Source organism: Notamacropus eugenii, chromosome 1 (assembly GCF_028372415.1).
Source record: "Notamacropus eugenii isolate mMacEug1 chromosome 1, mMacEug1.pri_v2, whole genome shotgun sequence".
NCBI classification, from domain to species: domain Eukaryota; kingdom Metazoa; phylum Chordata; class Mammalia; order Diprotodontia; family Macropodidae; genus Notamacropus; species Notamacropus eugenii.
Genome location: NC_092872.1, coordinates 536,998,045 through 537,019,867, shown reverse-complemented (window position 1 = coordinate 537,019,867; position 21,823 = coordinate 536,998,045).

Here is a 21,823-nt window from a genome sequence, read left to right as displayed (position 1 = left end):
CAAGTTCCATGTCTATTTCTCAATCATTGGAGTATGAGTAAGTCATTCCAACTCTGTGAGCTTATCTCTGTGGTCAACTCTGTCGTCATTAACCATAGATGGTTAAACAGAGAGAATAATACTTAAATTACCTATCTCATAGTATATGAAAACTTCACACACACATTATACAAAATGGATGTATACATATATATACATACACACACATATACACACATATGGAGAAAGAGAGAGAGAGAGAGAGAGAGAGAGAGGGAGGGAGACAGATATCAGAAGATGAATAGGATTAATTGTACCTGAAATGAATTCATTTGAGTATGAGGTCATAAGGAAGGAAACAACAGAAAGGACATTCTAGCCACAGGGCAGCCAAATAGGGGAAGGGAGGCAGTAAAGACATGGAGGGGAGGTATTCCATCCTCCAAAGAGTTTAGCCCACAAATCCATAAGGGGTTAGAAAGAAGACTTTCTTTAGGTGATCTTACTAGCTCCCATGGATTCACCTGTCATCTTGATACAGAAGACTCTCATATCTACATATCTGGCCATTATCTTTCTCCTGATGTCCAGTGTTACAATTCCAATTGCCTAGCCATATTCACCTGAATGTACCATGGGCATCTCAAACTCAACATTTCCAAAACAGAGATCATTGTCTTTTCCCCTAAACCTACCCCTCATACTAAAACATCATATTTCCATATATTTCATAGTGCCACTGTTCTTTTAGTCAGGTTGGAAACCTAGGATACATCTTGGAATCTCTACTATCACTTACCTCCTATATTGAATAAGTCACTAAGCGCTGAGTCTACTTCTTTAATATCACTCACAGCCTGCCCCTTTTCTCTACTCACAACAAAATCACTCTAGCCCAAGCCCTTATAACTTTTTACCTGGCCAATTGTAGCAGCTTCCTACTTGGTTTCTCTGCATTCAGCCTCTGCTCTTTGTCCACTCAGTAAGCCTCCACACAGCTGCCAAACTAATATTCCTAAAGTACAGTTCTAACCACATCACTCCCCTGATGAAGATACTTCATTGGCTCTTCATTGCCTCCAAGATCAAATACAAATTCTTCTTGATATGTAAATACCTTAACAGTATGGGGCTATCCTATGCTTCTAGGTTGATTGCACATATTTTCCCTTCATATTCTCTGCATCCCAGCCAAATTACTTTATTTGCTCTTCTCCATATATGATATTCCATTTCCTAACTTTACTTTTGCACAAACTATGCCTGATGTCTATAGTGTTCTCAGAAACCCTAGCTCCCTTCAAGACTCAGCTCAGATAACATGTCTTTCAAGAATACTTTCTTGATCCCCTCAATTGTTACAGCTTCCCATCCCCAAAGTACCCAAGTAGCTAAGTGTATGTTTTTATTTATTTATATTATGAAGTACTGTTTTTATTTAACTGTGTATATATATCACACAAGTTGAATGTAGATCTTTGATTGTTGGGACTTCCTTGCTTTTCTCTTTGTATCCCCAATAATAAGAACAGTGAATGAAACAAATTAGGAGCTCACTAAATGCTTCTTTTGATTGACTGCTGCTTGATCAAAGATGGACTGTGGTGAAAAAAGGAAGTAGGATTTTTGGTCAGTCCCACCACATGGTGACACAGACCAACAAAGGACCATGAGCCAAGGCTGGAGATCAATAAAGAGAGAAAGCATATGCTACACACAACCCCCCAAAAATGTCACTACCATGGGGCAAACATCTGGTTCTTTTTGTTAGTTATGGGCAAGTAATGATATAAATGTTAAAATATTATTGAGTATTTAGCACAGTATATTGTACCTGTAGGTGATTAATAAATCTTGTAGAATGAACATTAATTAATGCTATTTTCTGAAAGTAAAAAGGTATGATCAGTGAGTCAGCCTTCAGAGATTCCAACAAAGAGAAGTTATTTTATTAGCTTGGTGCCCCAATCTTTCTGTGACAGTGGCATCTGGGAGTAATTTATCTGCAAAGTGGCTACCTTTTCCTACTATTAGTCCTTCCTCCATTTTAGTAACAAATTATCTGTTCACAAAAGCAAAAAGATAATTACATGTACATATAAAAGAAAATCTAATAATTTATGACAAAAAAGGATACTTAATTTCTTTTTCAAATAAAAACAGTGATTTTTCATTGAATCCTCTACTGATATAAATTCTAGGATTTGTGAATTGATGTGATCAAGAAAATCCAGCACTTGTTGGGCAAATTTATGGTCATCTCCTCTCTGAATTTAGCTAGAATGATAGCTGGACAACAGAAACACAGTTCATCAACAATTGGCTAATACTTGAAACCTATCCTTGGAACCTTGGTAAATTCTATCAGAGTTTGCACTATGTTTGAATAGTAATCAACCAGTCAACAAATATTTATTAAACATTATGTACCAGATACTGTGCCAAGTGTTGAGGATGCCACTACAAAGAATAAAACAATCCCTTCTTACGAGGAACTTCTATTTCTATAGGGAAGACCCAGAGTCCCCTTCATACCACATTGAGATATTAGGATAAAACTTCAGCAAGGTCTAAAAAGGAAATATTGGAAGAAATATTTACAAGAGGTAACAAAATTTCTATGTTCATAGATTTCCCATTTTCTTTGACTTCAGTAATCTAATGGATACAAGATCTCAAAGATATGGGAATTCCCTCCACCAGTGACAATAGAAAATCCCCTTCTCCTCATTCTATGAAATTCCCGTTCATTTACTTACATAAACTCCCCCTGCCCCATAGAGATATAAACAGCATACTAAAGACCTGCTTTTTGTTCTTTTAAGATTCCAGGGTAGCACTTCACTGATACTACTTCTTATTCTTTTTACAGGATTGACCCAACGTCTTTACTTGTCATATGAGCCCTGGGCTTGTCCAGCTTTCCAGTCTTAGATATTATCCCACAGACTCTACGTTCTAGTCATTCTGGCTTACTTTCTATTCCCCATTTCCTGCCTCCATGTTTTTCACTGTCTATTCCCGATCCTGAGGATATTCTCCCTACTGACCTCTACCTCTTTGAATCCCTGGCAAATGCCTGGCTTCCTTCAAGATTCAGCTCAAACCTTTTCTGCTTCTCCTAGCTACCAGAGGTTTCTTTTATATGTCTATCCTCTATCTCACCTGCTTGTATCTCTTTATATATGTCACCTCCCCCATTAGACTATATAAACTTCTAGAGGACAAAAACTGGTCTTTCTTTTTCTTTGTATCCCCAGTCCTTAGTACATTGCCTGGCTCATAGTAAGTGTTCAGTGATTGATTGATGTGTCACGGGTGTCATCTTTTTGCCACTTCTTGGACTGGTCAGCATTGTCAGTAAGCTCAGCTCACTAACACCTACCATGTGCCTATTTCTCTTGTCCATTGGCTCACTTACTGTTGTGATCCTTCAGAGCCTGTGAGGCTTATCAAAAATATATTTCACTTTTGTATGGTTTATTCTTCCACTTAGCAGTAATTGAAGGCATAAATCAAAAAGAATGGAATTGGTATTCTTCATGATCCCTTCCTTTAAAAAAAAAAAAAAAGGAAATAAAGAGTGTTTTTTTATTTTGAAATTCATTTTTCTTTTATTTCCTGCTGTAAATTCTTTCCAGCTCCCATACCTACTGAGAAGGCAAAAAAGTAAAAACCCTTACAAACATGTTTAGTCATTCTTGCATTATTGCAAATTCTTGCATTAACCATGTCCAAAAGAAGAGACAGGAAATAAAATAGGCTTTAGTCTGTACTCTGAGTCCATCAACTTTCTGTCTGGCATATTTCCCCATGAAAACCTGGGAACTGGTATTGGTCATTGTGGTGATTAGACTTACAAAGTCAGAGAGCTACATTGGAAAAATGTTCTTATTTTATTTTGTGCTTGGATTTCTACACCTGGTAGTTTCCCAAATCTCTTCAATCAACAATTTATAACAACAAGAACTGAAGGTAATTGTAGCATATGCTACTGGTCATCATGCTTCATGAACAAAAGAAATCTCTTTCAATACATATTGAATCGTAAATACCTGACTGTTAGTCATTTCCTGCTGAATGTAACCTGTAATTCTTGCTCAGTCTACCAGCTGATCCACAAAATTGAGATGATAGTGAAGTACTGAAAGAAAAGATGTAGATAATTTTTTTTTTACTTGTAACACTGAAATTTTAACTATGCTTTTGAAATTTATTTTTCTGTCCAACATCCATACAGTGCATGTATGTATGTATATAAATATATGTGTGCATGTATGTATACAAAAAAATCATCATGTGGGAGAGGGTGAAGTGGAAAAAAGCCTGTAAACATTTTAGTGAATTAAATCTTTTATTCTATGAGTTGCTATGTTTTAATTTTGCTGAAAAGTAATTCAGCAAAATCAATGCGGCTGTTGCTACATGTACACAAACCATTTGCTAAAGCTGCCTAGTTACAAACAACCACAGGTTTTGCCTGCTTCTTTGTACAGACTCCTTTTTTCACATGTTGCACTGGCCAATAAGAATGAGACAATTTGTAGAAAAATACATACTGTCTCCTCTTGGGAAAGCCTATTATTTCTTTCTAATACCTCACCTGCTGCTATGCAGTAGCATATGTATATTTCATAGGGGTCTGGAATGTAGACCTGAATTGTACCTAAGGGATCATCTGGTCTAACTGCTATTTTTTCTAGATGAGGAAACTGAGGCCTAAGGAGGGAAAGGGTCTTGCTTAAGATTAGAAGAATAATAAGTGATGAGGCTACGATTCCAATCTTGCTAAACCTTACAATCACAATTACTGTTCTAGCCTCCTTCTTAATGCTGTCTAGGGTTGACTGCAGGCAAAATTGTGACTTGTTGTACTGTTCAACAGCTCAATAGACACTTATTAAGTACCTAATATACACAAGGCACTGTGTTAGGCATTGGTGACTCAAAGATGAAAACGAAGTAGTCCTTGTCTCAAGTACTGGATGTACTTTGTTATTAAATATTTTTGATTAAGGACTGAGATAAATCCACACCAAGTGTCTTTCTTTAGAAAGTAATTCAATTGAATTCAACAAATTAAAAATGCAAAATAAAGCAGTGGTGGAAATAATTTGATAAATGAAGGAATGGACAAAATAATATTCCTAAAATGGAAGCCAATATCACTCCCCGGTTCCAAACTCATTGTGACTCCCTATAGCCTCGCCTCTAGGATAAACTATAAAGTCCTCACCCGGACTTTTAAAACTACAGGCTGGGTCAAAAGTACCTTTCCAGACTTAGATTGCATACAGAAGCATGTAGCAGAAAAGACCTGGGGCTTGCCCTTCAATAGGAGTAAGTCATATGAGCTTCGTGTGGGCTATGCTGGTCCAGACAGAAAGGCAGGGAGAAAACTGGTCAGATCTCAGCTTTGTACTAGCTGTGTGTCCCTGGATAAATTAGTCTACCTCTCTATGCCTCAGTTTCTTCATCTGTAAAATAGGGATAAAAATAACACCTATCTCACAGGAATCAAATGAGTGAACACATGTAAATTACTTTTTAAACCTTAAAAGTGCTATATAAATGCTAGTAATTATTATTTCACACCCTTAGCATTTTCCTCATTCTTACGAAGGGAGATTTCATGGATGGTCTAGAGGCCCTGAGCCAAAACTAGGATAAAACCTAACATTTATATGGAGCTTTGAGGCTTGGAACTAGCAGTTCTCACAACAACCCCATGAAGTAGGTAATGCAAGAATTACTATGCACACTTTACAGACAAGAAAATTGAAACTCTTTTAGGATGTTACTTGGTCATGATTACATAGCCAGTAAGTATCCTAAATTGGAATATAAATCCAGATTTCCTGATTTCAGATCTAGCATGTTATCCATTGTGGGCACCACATTAGTAGGAGAGATTGTAAAGATCCCTATTAGAAAGGAGAAGGTTATATAGATTTTTTTTCTCAGAAGTCTACAAACTTATATTAAAACTTACTCTGTGGTTTTGTGGTGGGGGAGAGGAGTTATTTGTTTTCATGTTAATAAAGCTGTTTTATATTCAGTGTCTTGTTAGCCTGTGTTCTTGAAGATGAGAGGTCTGGAGGAAGGAAACTTGAAAAATTTTTTTAGAAAAACAAAATGAGATGGATATGGACATGCCCAGGGTTTCTAGGAGCTGGGTCATGAGTCAGGCCAAGGAAATTGTATTGTATATAAAGGCAATAGGACATCACAGAATTAATAATAATTAGTTTCCCTGGGTGAAAGCATGAGCAAGATGGATTTTGAGAGAGATTTCACCTAAAGCTAACTGCACCCCTCTCTGTTTATGAGAAGCCTGGGCTCAACTGGCTCAAAGGTTATATTTATTTATAGCTGACCATCACTCACTCTACATTTAGCCAAACTGACCTAAAAGCCATTCCTTGAACTCAGCATTCATCTGCCTTCTGTATGCTAAGAAACCATCCCACATACCTGCAAGGAATCCTTCTTTACCTCCACCTTTTGAAATCAATAGCTTCCTTCAAGTCTCTGATCCTAGGCCACCTTGTACCAATTTTTCTGATTTTCCCAGTTATTGATATTTTCTCTCTCCTCAAATAACCTGGCATATATCTATGTACCTGCCACACTCTTCCCCACTACCACCATTCCCCAGTAAAATGTTTAGCTTCAGCAAAGGTAGGCACTCTCTTCTCTTTATCACTGTATACACAAAACTTAATGTAGTGCCTTTCAGTTTTGTTTTGTTTTTTTTTTACAGCTACCTTCCACTGTGTGAAGAGATAGTGTGGAATAATGGTTGGAGCTGGCTGCAGAGTCATGAACTATCTGGATTTAAGTCCTGGTTCTGTCACATGCTGGCTATGTGAATAGAGGCAAATCATGTGACTTCTTGGTGTCCCAGTCAATTCCATAACATTATATGTTTCAAAGAAGATGCTAATGTGGTTGATAAAAGAAATCCTTACTGGGAGCCTCCTATATCAATGAAACTATGGGTCCAATTAAAAAGTAACCCTTCAACTGTTGCTCCTTCACTCTTCTTCAGGCACAGTTCAATATATTTCTGGGCTTCACAGAGGATTTTGGTGTTCTGCAAGCTGAATAGGAGTTCATTATATGGCATGAGAGTCAAAAAGCTAATGCAATTGTTGGCTGCAGAAATAGAGGCATAAAATTTTGAATGCAGGAGGTAATGGTTGGTCTTGAGTTTTCAAACAACTACTGAGGCTCATGGGCAGAGTATCAGATTAATGACATTTCAGAGCTTCCTAAACTGTCACAAGATGACTTTAATTCAATCCAATAAACCTGCTATGGATCAGATACTGCACAAATCACTGGGGAAATAATTAATTTAAAGAAAGAAAGTCTCCGCTCTCAGAGACCTTACAATCTACTGTACACACAAAAATATGTAGGAAAACAAGTAGGGCAACAGGGGGTATCTTTTTCTGTGGAGTTGAAATTTGCTAGAGAAGCAAATGCAAAATTAAGTGATCTGAGAGTCCAGTTTCTACCCTTTATAAAGGAAGATATTGAGAGGAGTTTGGTACTGTGATGTGCCCATGCCAGGACTGGGGTCTGAATCCCCTTCTAAAGGTTAAAACTTCTTTAATGATGCATGTACCTATCAATCTTTAATAACTACTAATGGTTATAGTCAGTTTTTCTTCTTCTTTAAATACTCAACTACCCCACCATCCTACCCACATACCCTTCCATCATGTTAAAAAATCACAGGGGGGGGTGGGGGGGACGGAGCCAAGATGGTGGAGCAGAAAGATGCATATACTCTAGCACTTCCCCCACAGCCCACAAAATACTTGTAAAAAATGAATCTCAACAAATTCTAGAGCAGCAGAAGCCTCAGAACAACAGAGTGAAGAGGTTTCCAGCCAAAGTTAACCTGGAAGGCCAACAGGAAAGGTCTATTTCATGGGACACTGAGTGGAGCAGAGGCCAGCCCTGGCCTTGCGGCACTGGGAGGAACAGGACCTGAATAAACCTCAGGGGCAGAGTTCCCAGCAGGGAGGGTCCCAGATCCCTCAACCCATAAGCAACAAAGAAAGCCCCAAAGGTCAGTGTAGGAGGGCTTTCCCAGCTGGGTGAGAGGGGAACAGGGTTCCTCCCACAATAGCCCCAAGTGGCAGCAGCAGCAGCAGCAGGCTGCAGGCATTTATGGTGGCCAGGAAGCAACCTGGATCCATTGTCCAGGTAGCTCAACTTAAAATCTCTGGTGGTAGGGAGCAGCTGATCTACACCTCATCCCTCAGTGACAGCCCCACCCCCACCCAAAGCCCCAGGGAATCCAGCAGCTGAGTTGAATCTCAGCCTTGAAAATGATACTAGGGAGAGGAGGGGTAATAGGAACCTCCTCTTGACAAAGGATTCAGAAGTCAAGTAATTGGCTGGGTAAATGCCCAAAAAAGGGAAAAAAATAAGACCATAGAAGGTTACTTTCTTGGTGAACAGGTGTCTCCTCCCATCCTTTCAGATGAGGAAGAACAAGGCACACTATCACAGGAAGTAAAGGCCCCTGCCTCCTGTGTCTCCAAAGTGAACATAAAATGAGTTCAGGCAATAGAACAGCTTGAAAAGCGAGTTAGCATCTTGCTAAAGGAGAACCAAAAAAATTCTGAGGAAAATAATACCTTTAAAAAGAAGCTAACTCAATTGGAAAAAGAGATCCAAGAAACCAATGAGGAAAAGGAGGCTTTAAAAAACAGAATTAGCCAAATGGAAGAAAAGGTTCAAAAGCTCACTGAATAAAACAGTTCTTTAAAAGAGAGAACTGAATTCAGGGAAGCTAATGACTATGACATAAACCAAGGGGTTAAAAAACAAAACCAAAAGTTTGAAAAAATAGAAGATAATGTGAAACATCTCATTGGAAAAACAACTGACCTGGAAAATAGATCCAGGAGAGACAATTTTAAAATTATGGGACTACATGAAAGCCATGATCAAAAAAAGAGCCTAGACATTATCTTCCATGAAATCTTCAAGGAAAACTGTCCTGATAATCTAGAATAAGAGGGCAAAATAAATATTGAAAGAATCCACCATCACCTCCTGAAAGAGACTTGAAAAGAGAAACTTCTAGGAATATGGGGGTCAAATTTCAGAGTTCCTAGGTCAAGGAGACAATACTTCAAGCAACTAGAAAAAAACAATTTGAATATTGTGGAAATGCAATCAGGATAACACAGGATCTGGCAGCTTTAACATTAAGGGATCTAAGGGTTTGGAATAGGATATTCCTGAAGTCAAGGAACCTGGGATTAAAACCAAGAATCACCTACCCAGCAAAACTGAGTATAATACTTCAAGGGAATAAATGGTCATTCAATGATATAGAGGACTTTCAAGCATTCATGACGAAAAGTCCAGAACTGAATAGAAAATTTGACTTTCAAACACAAGAATCAAGAGAAGCATGAAAGGTAAACAGGAAAGAAAAATCATAAAAGACTTTCTAAAGCTGAACTGTTTACATGTCTGCATGGAAAGATAATATTTGTAACTCTTGAGATTTTTCTCAGTATTTGAGTAGGTTCAGGGATTGCACACACACACATATAGACAGAGAGTACAGGTTGAGTTGAATCAGAAGAGATGATATCCATAAAAAAAATAAAATAAATTAAAAAAATAAAAATTAAGGGGTGAGGAAGGAAAATACTGAGAGGAGAAATGGAGAAAGGGAATGGGACAGGCTATAACTCATAAAAGGGATAAAGAAAAATCTTGTTCAATGGAGGAGAAAAGGGAGAATGGGAGAGGGGAAAAGTGAAGCTTATTCTCTTCACATATGACTTAAGGAGGGAATAACATACTAAATTTGTTATGAAAATCTATCTTACTCTACAGGAAAGTAGGGGAGGAGGCAACAAGTGGGGTGAGGAGAATGATAAAAGGAAGGGCAAATGGGAGAAGGGAGTAACTAGAAATAAACACTTTTGGGAGGGTACAAGGTCAAATGAGGGAATAAAAAAATAAGGAGGGATAGGGTAGGATAGAGAGCAATATAGTTAGTATTATACAACATGATTATTATGGAAGTGTTTTGCAAAATGACACATATTAAGTCTGTATTGAATTGCTTGCCTTCTCAGTGGGGATGAGTAGGGAGGGAGAGAAGTTGGAATTCAAAGTATTAGAAACGAATGTTGAGAATTATTATTGCATATAACCAGGGAATAAGAAAACAGGTAATGGGGTATAGAAATTTACATTGCCCTACAAGAAAAGAGAGAAGATGGGGATAAGGGAGGGGTAGGGGGTGATAGAAGGGAAGGTACATGGAGGGAAGGGGTAATCAGAATGCAAGGTACTGGGGTTGAGGGGAGGGGAGAAATGGGGAGAAAAATTAGACATGTTACAAAGTGATGTAAAAGCAATTAGTGTTAAAAACAATTGACTGAATTAATTACTGAAACTAAATCAGAGACATCTTTAGTTGAGTAATAGAATTTTAGTCTAAGTTTCCTAGAGGCAGGTAACTTTGGGTAAAATTTGGCATTGAGGGAAAAGTTAAGTTTTTAATGGTAAATTCGATTTTATGATTGTTATTTAATCAGGAACTAGAACATGTATAGAAAGGCATGTAAGCCACTTAAGACTTGCCTCAAAAGATGTTCCTTAGCCAGTGTGAAATTTAGTCATATCTGAAACCTGGTTATTGGAACTTTCTATTTTAAGATTCTATGGGACTATTAAGTGACTGTTCTTCTGAGTCTAACTCCAGGTATGGATAGCAAGAAAGGTGGTCTGAGCCTCCAATCTATGATGCCAGTAAGCCTGTGAGATGCTGGTATTAACCAGGTGATCTCCTGGGAATGGTGGGACAGCGGCTGTTCAGCCTGGGCTGAGGTAGGATTCTCCTGGCTCAATTTTCCCACTGATACCTGGAAGATTTTAAGCCTAACTGAATGCAAGTTGACAATCTACTCCTGCCTGGAATTGACATGAAGTTGGGGAGATATTGTTTCCCTGCAATGTTCCTATTCTTAGTGGCAATTTCCTATAGTCAAAAGGTTTGTAAGCTCAATACCAGATCTATTAAATTATAGTGTTGATAGGGGAACAACCAAAATTAAGTCTAAAATTAAGCTATTAGGCTTAGGACTTTAGACTAACAACAATACACTAGGGTCCTTTAATTCTTAGTAATAGTGTGGAGACAATTAGGACAAGGACTTGTGAAGTTAGCGTACATAGTTATTATTTTTGTCTCAGGTGGTTAACGTTAAAAAAAAAATTCATTTGTTGCTTATATTGTAAAGGCTTTAAAAGAAGTATCACCTGACCAAAAGTTGGAATTGTTTGATGTGATATGAACTGTGTTTAAAATGAAAAATAAAAAAATATTTTTAAATCATTCTGGTTTTTGTGGTTGTTATTGCTGTTAGTTTTGTTTTTGTTATTATTATTGAAGTTTGTCATAGTAAATAGTGACCCAGCCTTAGGTTCAGGAAAATCCAGGTTCCATTTTCCCTCTGTCCATGCTATTCTAATGACTTCATTATGCAATGCCCTCCAGTAACTTTCTAGGACTTTCAAAGCAGAAGAGGAGCAGATCTACCTTGGTAAAACAAGTCTCTCTCCAGCAGCTCCCTATATGGATAAAATCATGAGTCCAGTGGATAAATCTGGGCAGTATAGTGGATAGAGCCCTAGACCTGGAGTCAGAAAGACCTGAGCTTAAATTTGACTTGAGACAGTACTGTGTGACCCTGGGCAAGTCACTTAATTTCTGTTTGCCTGAGTTTCCTCAACCGTAAAATGGGGATAATAACAGCAACTACCTTGCAGGGTTGTTGTGAAGATCAAGTAGTGATTATATCTATATTTATCTATTTATAGCAAGATATACATATCTGAATATACAGATACATCTCTAGACATACTGATATATCTAGAAATAGATATAGATGTTTATTCCCTCTCCCCCTCTCATAACAAATACAATTGTTATAATAGCTTGCGTTTACATAGAGTTTTAAATTTTGCAAAACACTTTTCATATATTATCTTATTTCATATGCACTATGTTCAATTCAGTTTTTATTGTTTTAACCAGACATTCTCATTAACTAAATAAAATAGCTGATCCAGTAACTCAATATAGCTACAACTGAAATGTGAATAATTGTGGATTGAGCTAAATCAGTGTTATGCAAATTGACAGCTTGCACATACACACACACGTATACACACACATACATATATACACACACTTTCTCTCTTTCTCATTTTTTTCCTCTCTCATCAATTGTCTGTGGAAAGAAGGCAAGAGCAGAGTGCCAAAGGAATCCTTCAAAGGAGTATCTCCCAGCGGTGGAATTCCCAGAGAAAAGAGGATAGTTCAAGGACAATACCAAGATCCTGGACCAACTAGATTTTGGAAGCAGTAAGAGATAAGGCCAAAGTAGTAAAGGGCAAACTCAGAGTGAATGAATGAAAAATCATTTATTAAGGTCTTACCTTGAGTTAGGTACTACACTAAGCATTGGGGATACAAATAGAAAAGCAAGACATTCCTCCTCTGAAGGAACTCAGATTCAAAATAAGGGAGATAGTATATATGGGAGAATTTGATAACTGAACAAACAGAAAACTCTGGTGACCCTTAGGGTTCAGAAATGAGGCAGAAATCGAGGATCAGGAGTTCTTTAGGTATATGTACAAGTTAGATGACATTGCCTAGGGGTTTTGAAGATATAGCTGCACGCAGATGGTGGGAGCCCCATAGAACTTAAGAAGCAATGACTGGACAGATTATAAAGCCTGATGGTTCATGATCCTGCCATAATGATCACATGTGACCACTCCCTTCTTATCCAAATGGTGTGAGTAGCCACGCCCCTCACCTGTTATTTCTGTAAAGGGAGTAGCCGGCTAAAGGGACAAAGAGGGACAAAAGCTCTGTTTTACCATTCAAGGGAGTAGCAATAAGAGTCAGTATCCATACATCCTGGAGAAGGTATTCAAGCACCTGGTGGGAAGTGGCCACTGGGGCCGAGAAGGGAAATCTCAGATCACTACAACCCTTGTCCCTGTTGGTTCCTTGAATGCCCATTAGTACTTAATAAATTTGAAACTGAAGTGAATTCAATTAAGTGATTTGGCAGACATAATTACAGACTACATTCTACCACTTATGTTTCATGAAGATCCCCAAGATGATTTACTGCTTTCTGAGTTTTCTGCAGTCTTCACTATTGTCAAGGGCTTTGTAAAAGGGGCTTTAGCAAGGATGTTCTCTTCCAGATTTACTCTAGGAAATAAGCGTAAGAAATTTTAAAGTCTATTATTTTCCAAAGTCTTTACATAAGAGTCCCACCGTATAAATGAGTACATATTTTAAAACCTGAGCATCACATTTCAATAGTTGATCAAGGAAATGTCTCAAGTTGATATCAACAATGTGGCTAACAGTTTTAGTAGATAATTTTCCCAATAGATAAAGCCTTGAGTTCACACACATCTTTGACAAATGAAACTCATTGAGATTCATCAGACTGATGGCTACTATTCTTTTATTATACTTAAATAATTCAATCATTAGATGATCTAAGGAGGCACATCAAAGGGAATGCAGTCTCCAGGAAGGATGAAAACATCTCTTCAAACACGCTCTGCAGGGAAGGGCATTTTGACAAGGCAATATATTTGGAATGGTAAAACATTTTAAAATATTATTACATTGATTTTTACCCTACATTCTAGCAACAACACTGATCAATGAAAACAAAATAACTCAGAAGAGGTTGTAATATGGGTGTTCATTTAAAAGGACTAGAGAAAACCTATTTTGTTTTATAGTTTTATGGCTTGTCTCACATCATTCTAAGAAGGCATTATTAGTAAATGATTAGAGGCAAAACATAAAGAAAATCTTAGTCTGAGGACTACATTTCCAAAGCACTAAGTTGGGATTTTTCAATCATTCAGTTGTGTCTGACTCTTTGTGATTCCATGGGCCATAGCACACCAGGCCCTTCTATTTTCTGCTACCTCTCAAAGTCTAATTTCATGTTTGTTGTTTCCATGACACCATCCATTCATCTTATCCTCTGCCATTCCCTTTTCCTTTTGCCTTCAATCTTTCCCAACCTCAGGTTCTTTTCCAATGAGTTCTGTCTTCTCACTAAGTAACCAAAGTATTTAAGCTTCAGCTTCAGTGTTTGACCTTCCAGTGAATAACAGGAATTAATTTCTTTAAGTATTGACTGATTTCATCTCCTTGCTGTCTGAGGATCTCTCAAAGTTCTTCTCCAGGACCACAATTTGAAATCTTACATTCCTAACATCAGAATCCTTCTTTATCATATAAGTGACTAAGCAGTGTGGAACAGAGATAGGACAATGGATTTAAAGTCAGAAAGATCTGTATTTAAATCCCATCTCAAATATATATTAATGTTTGCGATTCTGAGTATGTCATATACCCTTCCTATGCCTCAGTTTCTTTTTCTATAAAATGAGCACGTTAGACTTGACATTTTCTAAGGTCTCTTCCAGTTCTAAATCTATGATGATACTATGATGCAGTCTGATAACAGAAGGGCCCTCTACCCAAAGATGTCTTCCTCATAGACTGACAGTCTAACATTTACACGATTAATCTAATTCAACTGGGTTAAGACATTCAAATGGCAATGACAAAAGACCAGGCTGTGGGGGATGGAAACCTCATTAATCTATTAACATCTACTAATGTGCAAAAAGATCTTTATATATTACACTGCCTATTTATCCACTGGTTCCAAGGACTTTTTTCTCCTCTCTATTCCAAATTCTGGTATTATATTAGGAGATTTCAACATACATATTAATGTCCCTCCAAATACCCAAACTTCCTGATTCTTCAAATTTCATCAACTCCCATCACCTCCCCTCCACCTAGGAATGGTTATATGCTTGACATTATTAGAAATGTTCTACTCTTCCTCAGTCAAAAACTCCAAAATTATTTTATCATATAATGATCTCCTATCATGCCGTGTCAACTTACGACTTACCTCTCCTAAACCTACTCTTTGTCCTTGAGATGGCAACCAACCTCTCCATGGCTCCACACTCATCTCTTTGTACAGTCTCAATTTTGTCTCTTACCAATCTTGGCTTCCTAGTTAACCAGTTAAGTAATATACTGCTCTCTATTCTAGAATTCCTTGTCCTATGTTCATTCTTATGTAAACAACACAAACTGTGGATCACTCTCACCATCTGCCTCCACTCTCTCCTGCTCATATGCAGCTAAATGAATGGAGACCCTTTCCTTCAAACTTACAGTAAAATCTCTCTACATTCATTTTCCCTACTTCCTCTCCTTTCATTTGCATCTTAACCCTTTGCATTCTGGCTTCTGATCTCATTACTCAACTGACACTACTCTCTCCAAAGTTACTCATGTTGCTTGCTGTTAACATTGTTTTTCTTTTTTATTTTTAGTTCTAAATTCTCTATAAACCTCCATTTAGTCCCATTCATTGAGAAAGCAGGCAATATGATACCCATTACACTTACGAAGTCATGTTAAACATATTTCCATAATACGCTTGCTGTAAAAAAAATGAAAAAGCAAGAAAAATAAAGACATTTTTAAAAGTATGCTTCAATTTGCACAGTGAGTGTTGGGGCCCAGCTCTGGACTGTGGCCTCCTGTATGGAAAGTTGAGACACCTGGAGGTGTTAACCTGCTTAAGTAGCTTGCTGGCTGGTCTAGTAAGCTACGAGGTACTGGGAGCACCTCAGTAACAGGGTAGGCTCCGCCTACGGGGAGGAACATGGGAGGAGCTCGGGTGCCTAAAGATTTACTGGAGCATTGGGGAGATCCCGGGGGAGGGAATGAACAATGAAAGAGTGAACTGCTGCCATCTCGGGTGTTCTGTCTAGTTATTCCCCTTCCCCACAGGAGGGACCAGGGACGCCTGAGGACCAACAAAGACTTAGATCTTGAGGTAAGATTCCAAGCGAAGCCCCAGGGAGGGAGGATTAGCTTAGAGAGCCCGGGACATTTAAATAAGTAAAAGGAGCCTGGTATATTTAAATTAGTGCAGAAAGCCCTGGACAAGTGAGTTTATCGGTTCTCTGTGGAGGTGGATAGAATTTTTCACCATGTGTCTAATGTCTTAAATCATTGTACTGATCAGATCTAAGTGTACCATCACAACATCTGCAAAAGGTAATGGTTTTGTTTCCTCATGGTATCAGTAATATTCTTATTTCTTCAATGTCTCTTTCTTGTGTTATTGCGATAGCTATCATTTCTAATACAATATTGAATAATAGTAGTAGTAATGGACAAGTTTGCCTCACCCTCAATTTTATTGGGAAAGTTTCTAGTTTATCTTCGTTACAGAAAATGTTTTCTCTAGATTTTAGATGCTACCTATTATTTTAAGAAAAACTCTATTTATTCTTATGTTTTCTAATGTTTTTAATGGGCCAATGTATTTTGTCAAAAGGTTTTCATGCATCTATTTATAGAATCATTTGATTTTTATTGTTGTTGTTTTGGATGTAGTCAATTATGTTTATAGTTTCCTAATACTGAAGCAACTCTGTATTTCTGCTATAAATCCCAAAATAAATTTTCTGCTCAGCTCTATTTTTTCATAAAAAATACTTCAAAGTCCTCTATTTCTTCATATAGTCATTTTCCCCTGAAGGATTATATTTAGTTTATGTGGATAAATTATTCCTAGTTATAATCAAAGCTCCTTTGCCATCCAGAACATCATTCCAAGTCTTTCACTCCTTTAACATGATAGTTGCTAAATATTACATGATCCTGATTGTGGTTCCACTGAATTTGTATGCTGGGATGAAAAAGTGTCTCACTTTGACCATTTTTTGGTTCTCAATTTGATTTGATGCCTTATTTTAAAGTTTTGGGAGGTTAGGATGGAATGCTGCCTCTACTCTGCCATATTGGTTGCAGCTCTTAATTGCCAAATCTAATGGTCTTGTCTTAAACCTCATCTTTATCAACTTCACAGCAGTATTTGATAATATTGCCTACTCTTTCCTCTTAAATAATTTCTCTTTTCTGGGTTTTCATAGCATAGTCCTTTCTTAGATTTTCTTCTATCTATCTGACTATTCTATGGCTCATTTACTAGTGCATCAGCCATATATGACATGCATTCATACACACATTCAAACACATACATACATGCATGCACATATACAGACTGAATGAGAGATCAGGAAAGACTTCCTGAGCAGGTGGAAATTAAGCTAACCTTTAAAGAGACAGAATGGCTCTAAGAGATAGAGGTAAAGAGCAAGAATATCCTAGTCCTGAAGGAAGACTGGTAGAAAGCCAAAGAGAGTAGATGGAACATCACAAATGAAGAACACAATAAGCCAATTGAGCTGTAACATAGAATAAAGGAAAGAAAACATTACGTTAAGAGGCTGCTAAGACAGATTCAAACCATACTGCAAAAAACTTGCCAAGTAGAATATTTTTTTCTTCTAGAGACAATGTGAGACCACTGAATCTTCCTGAGCAAGAAAGTGAGATAGTAAAGTTGAAACCAAAGAAACCTGGGAAGTTTGAAAGGGATAAGCCTTCTCAAATGTTTATTGGTGCTGACAAAACATGGTAGGTTGCTTAGTAGTGTTGCAAAGATAATTTAGTAAGATCTATAGCACACAAGACAGTCTATGTTATTTAAAAATTATAGAATGCAAGGTCCTTGAGGAAAGACACTGTATCATTTTTCATTTTGTATACTCAGTACATAGTACAGTGTCTGGCACGTAGTAGATGCTTAATAAATGTTTGTTAATTTGCTATAGGAATATCTGGAATTGCTTGTTGTGACTTGAAATGTTCGATCATCTTGGAAAGGCCCAGTTGTCAAGAGCAGATGGTTATTAACAATGTTGTTCATATTCACTGTTTTATGTCACTCTCACTGGAGCCCATGCTGATTGAGAGAAAAAGAAGCCTACCATCTTCCTTCAGTGTTCCCCTGTGGCAATTTGTTATGGCTCTCTCACCTTTGGAGTGACCTCTTTACATGTGGCCATCTTGTTCTCTATTACCCACTGTTATCGGTATGAGTTTCTACTGTTAGCTTCTGCCTGAACTGTCTGTAAATCAGAGGGAGACAGAATATGACTTAACCCTTACCTTTTTTCATAAAATGGACATCTCAGATTGCTAAAGACTCATTTCCTGATTATTGCTGATTAACTTTTAAAATCTACTTGGATATTTGGAAACTGTTTTCAGTCTTTAAAAGTGTATGGGATTTTTTGGTCTACAACTGACTATTTTCTTTTCTTAATTCATTTCTTTTGGTTTCATCACAGAAATTGGAACATTGGATGACGCTTACCTTGTTTCATCGGATTCAGATTGGATGTCCAGCAGAGGTAGAGCCTAGCATCTTCAGAACTTATTTCTTTATTTTGACTTCTAGCCCTCAGGTTCAGTGTTCACATAAAATTCCAAATAAGAATTAACAATAATGACAACAACTAGTGTTTATATAGTGCTTTAAGGGTTACCAAGCACTTTATGTATGTCATCTCATTTAATCTTCACAATCACTCGTGAGGTGGCATTATTATCTCTATGCTGTTTATGAGGAAATTGATGCTGAGGAAACTGAATTGACTTGCCCAGAAATAGACATTTCACACTTGTCTACGCCAGGATTCAAACTCAAGTCTTATCTCCAAGTCCAGAACTCTATCCACTGTACCACTCAGCTGCCTCTACCCTGCATATCTATTATAAGACAAGGCTAAATGACTTCATTTGCAATGCCTATAACTATTATTTGCATTCCATATGAAAGGTAATCTAGTGACCTTCCCAAACTAAAATGGGATACAAAAATTGCATGAAAAGGACTGGTATTATGGTTATTGGTAAGAGATTTTATTTTTTTTTTTGTAGTTAAGAGTCATGGCTTTCACTCCGCTATTTCAAGAAGACAATCTGAGGGGTATTATAATACGGTGGAAATAATGCCAAGCTTGGAATCAGGAGGAATGCATGGCATTCCAAACAGAGCATTGGGTCTGGAGTCTGAGACTTGGGTTCAAATCCTGCCTTTGCCATTTACTACTTGTGTAGCTTTGGATAAGTCACTGCTCCTTGGCCTTGTTTCTTCATATATTAAGTTATAGGGTTGGACCAGATTCTATCTGAGGCCTCCTTTTGGCTTTAGGACTATGATCTATTCTCCTATGATTCAAAAGCAAATTATAAAAACAGTTTTTGTTCAAATCCCAAAACAGTCCTGTACTAGCTGCTTGGGTTTGGACTAGTCATTTAACTTCTCTGAAACTCGCTTTTCTCATAGAGACGATACTTTTACAACCCATATTATAGAATTATTACTGTAAGGACTTCAAAAGTCTTAAATATTTACTTGAAGGGTCCATGATTCCAATAGAATGGATATTCTTTGTAGGGAAAAGGCTGTTCTCAAAGCCAGGAAAAATGGAATTCAAATCCCACCTCTGACACATATTGACTGTGTGACCCTGGGCAAGTCACTTAAGCTAGCAGTGCTTTAAACAATTCTTTAAACTCTAAGTCACATAGAAGTTTTCCACTCTGCAACAGCAGAGGAAATTTAGTCAGCTGGGAGGATTTCATTAGTATATGAAGTCACAGGTCCAATCCTTATATCTACCCTCTCTACTGATATAGCTCAAAACTTCTCCAGAGTGGATTAAGTAGTGCTGAAGAATTGTTGTAGCCAGAAATTCATCATCCTGAAATCAATGATTATGATTCCTTCTGTTTGGTTAACTTGATCTTTGAGTGTCAATCATTTTAAAATGCCATATAAATGTTATCACTATTGTAACCTAAACCAATTACCTCTTGTCTGGATTAACAAATGTTCTGAGAAGTAACACTATGGCTTTAAAGATGGCAAGCTTAATGAACCCCTAGTGTTTGATAATTTTCTGGGCAAAATAGAATAAACAAACCAGAGTAATAGTTTAGAATATGATAATAGGACATAGGTCTTGATATTTACAGAGAAGCATCTTAAGTTTTTGAAGAACTTATGAGTGGGATAGAAAACCCTCGGTGTAGGAAGCATTATTGTTTTATTTTAACTGCAAACATATGGGAACTTCCTTTATAATGAATCTATACTAACATTAAGAAAGTCATCCATTTGCACTGGTGGGAAAGTCCCTTTGAAGCACAGCTTAGTTAAAAAACACTGAAACAAAATGAGACAAATGTTGTAAAGGAACTGTATTCCAAAATTATGGAGATCACAGAAAGTACATTTATACTGGTATTGAATTGTAATGGCAACTACTTGCTTTGGGTGTGATTCACTAAAAGTACTTCAATTCAATTGGACTTCAAACATTAACTGAAATATACAAAATATTCTGAAAGCAATTGAATTCCTCTATTATCATAATGTATGAGGAATTCAGGTTAGAAAATATTTACTGAGCCCCTACTCTGGCTAAGCCACACTACTACCCACAGGAATAAAGGAAGGTTATGAGGCAGACCATCCCCTCTTCCATATCCCTGCATTCATTTAAGTCATCTCCACTGCCACCTGGAATGAACTCTTTCTCCTCACTGCTTCCATCTCTACTTTTCAGAGTTCTTCAGTTCCTTGAAGATATAACTCGGTTGCTAGCACGTCAGCAGAAACTTCCATGGTGACCTCCCTCATACCCAACTGAAAATAATCTCTTCTTCCTCAAATTATCCCCTAATAGAATGTAAGCTCCTTGTGGGCAGGAATTTTTTTTTCAGAGTATCCCCAGTGACTAGCATAGCATCTCACACATAGTAGGTGCTTGCTAAATGTTTTTGGATCGAATTACAATTTCCCTTAGCATTTTGAATCTATTTCTTTGCTTCAGTCACATTTGCCATGTTTTTTTTATTTACATGCATATCTGATCTTTTCCATTAGAATTTAAGCACCTTCAAAGCAGAGACTTTGTCATATCTATCCTTATATTAGAAGTAGATTTTTAATAAATGTTTGTGGAAATGAATTATAATCCCCAGGTGGAAATGTGGTAAGCACATGAAAATAATATCCTAAGAGATGTTGCAAAATTATATGTATATGAGTATTAACCAAATGAGTGGTGAGAGAGAAGGAGAGATCGTTTCAGGATACATCCAGTAAGTGATGACTTCGTACACTGTTAGGTAAGGATTTATGGCTTTGAATCAGACCTTAAAGTATGGGTAGGATTTTAGATAGGCAGAAAAGAGAAGCAAGGGTAGGTGAATGAAGTAGAGCATTTATAAACATGAGAAAAATTCCTTCCTTGCCATTGTGAGTAGTTCTAGAACAAGACTACAACATGAAAATTCACATAGGAATTCTAGTCATGTCCTTGCAACTAACTAACCTTTCAGCTCACTGCTGACAGGTTGCTTCTTCTCTCTAGACCTTAATTTCCACTTCTTTAAGTGGAAGATAACAAGTCTTACCTTCTTCAAACTGTTTCAAAATGATATTGATTAGCTGTTGTTGCTTCCTACTGCATACTAGCCTCTCAACATATGCACAGGGATTTAAAACAACATCAGCAACAAATAGTATTAGTAATTCTGACTTACAGTCCATAATAGAGAACATTTCATTAAAAAAAAAAGCATGTCTATATGAATCCTGAATCTTAAGGGGTTCTTGGGGTCATTGAATATATGTGCTTCTGCCTACAGGTAAGACTGAATTTAATTAGCCTTGGTGGATGACAGGCCATTCTATTTTTAATATCCAGAGAAAGCTATACGTTAACCTTTCTTGGCAGTCTAATCTTGTATCTTCATGCATGCAAAGTTTGTGTCTAC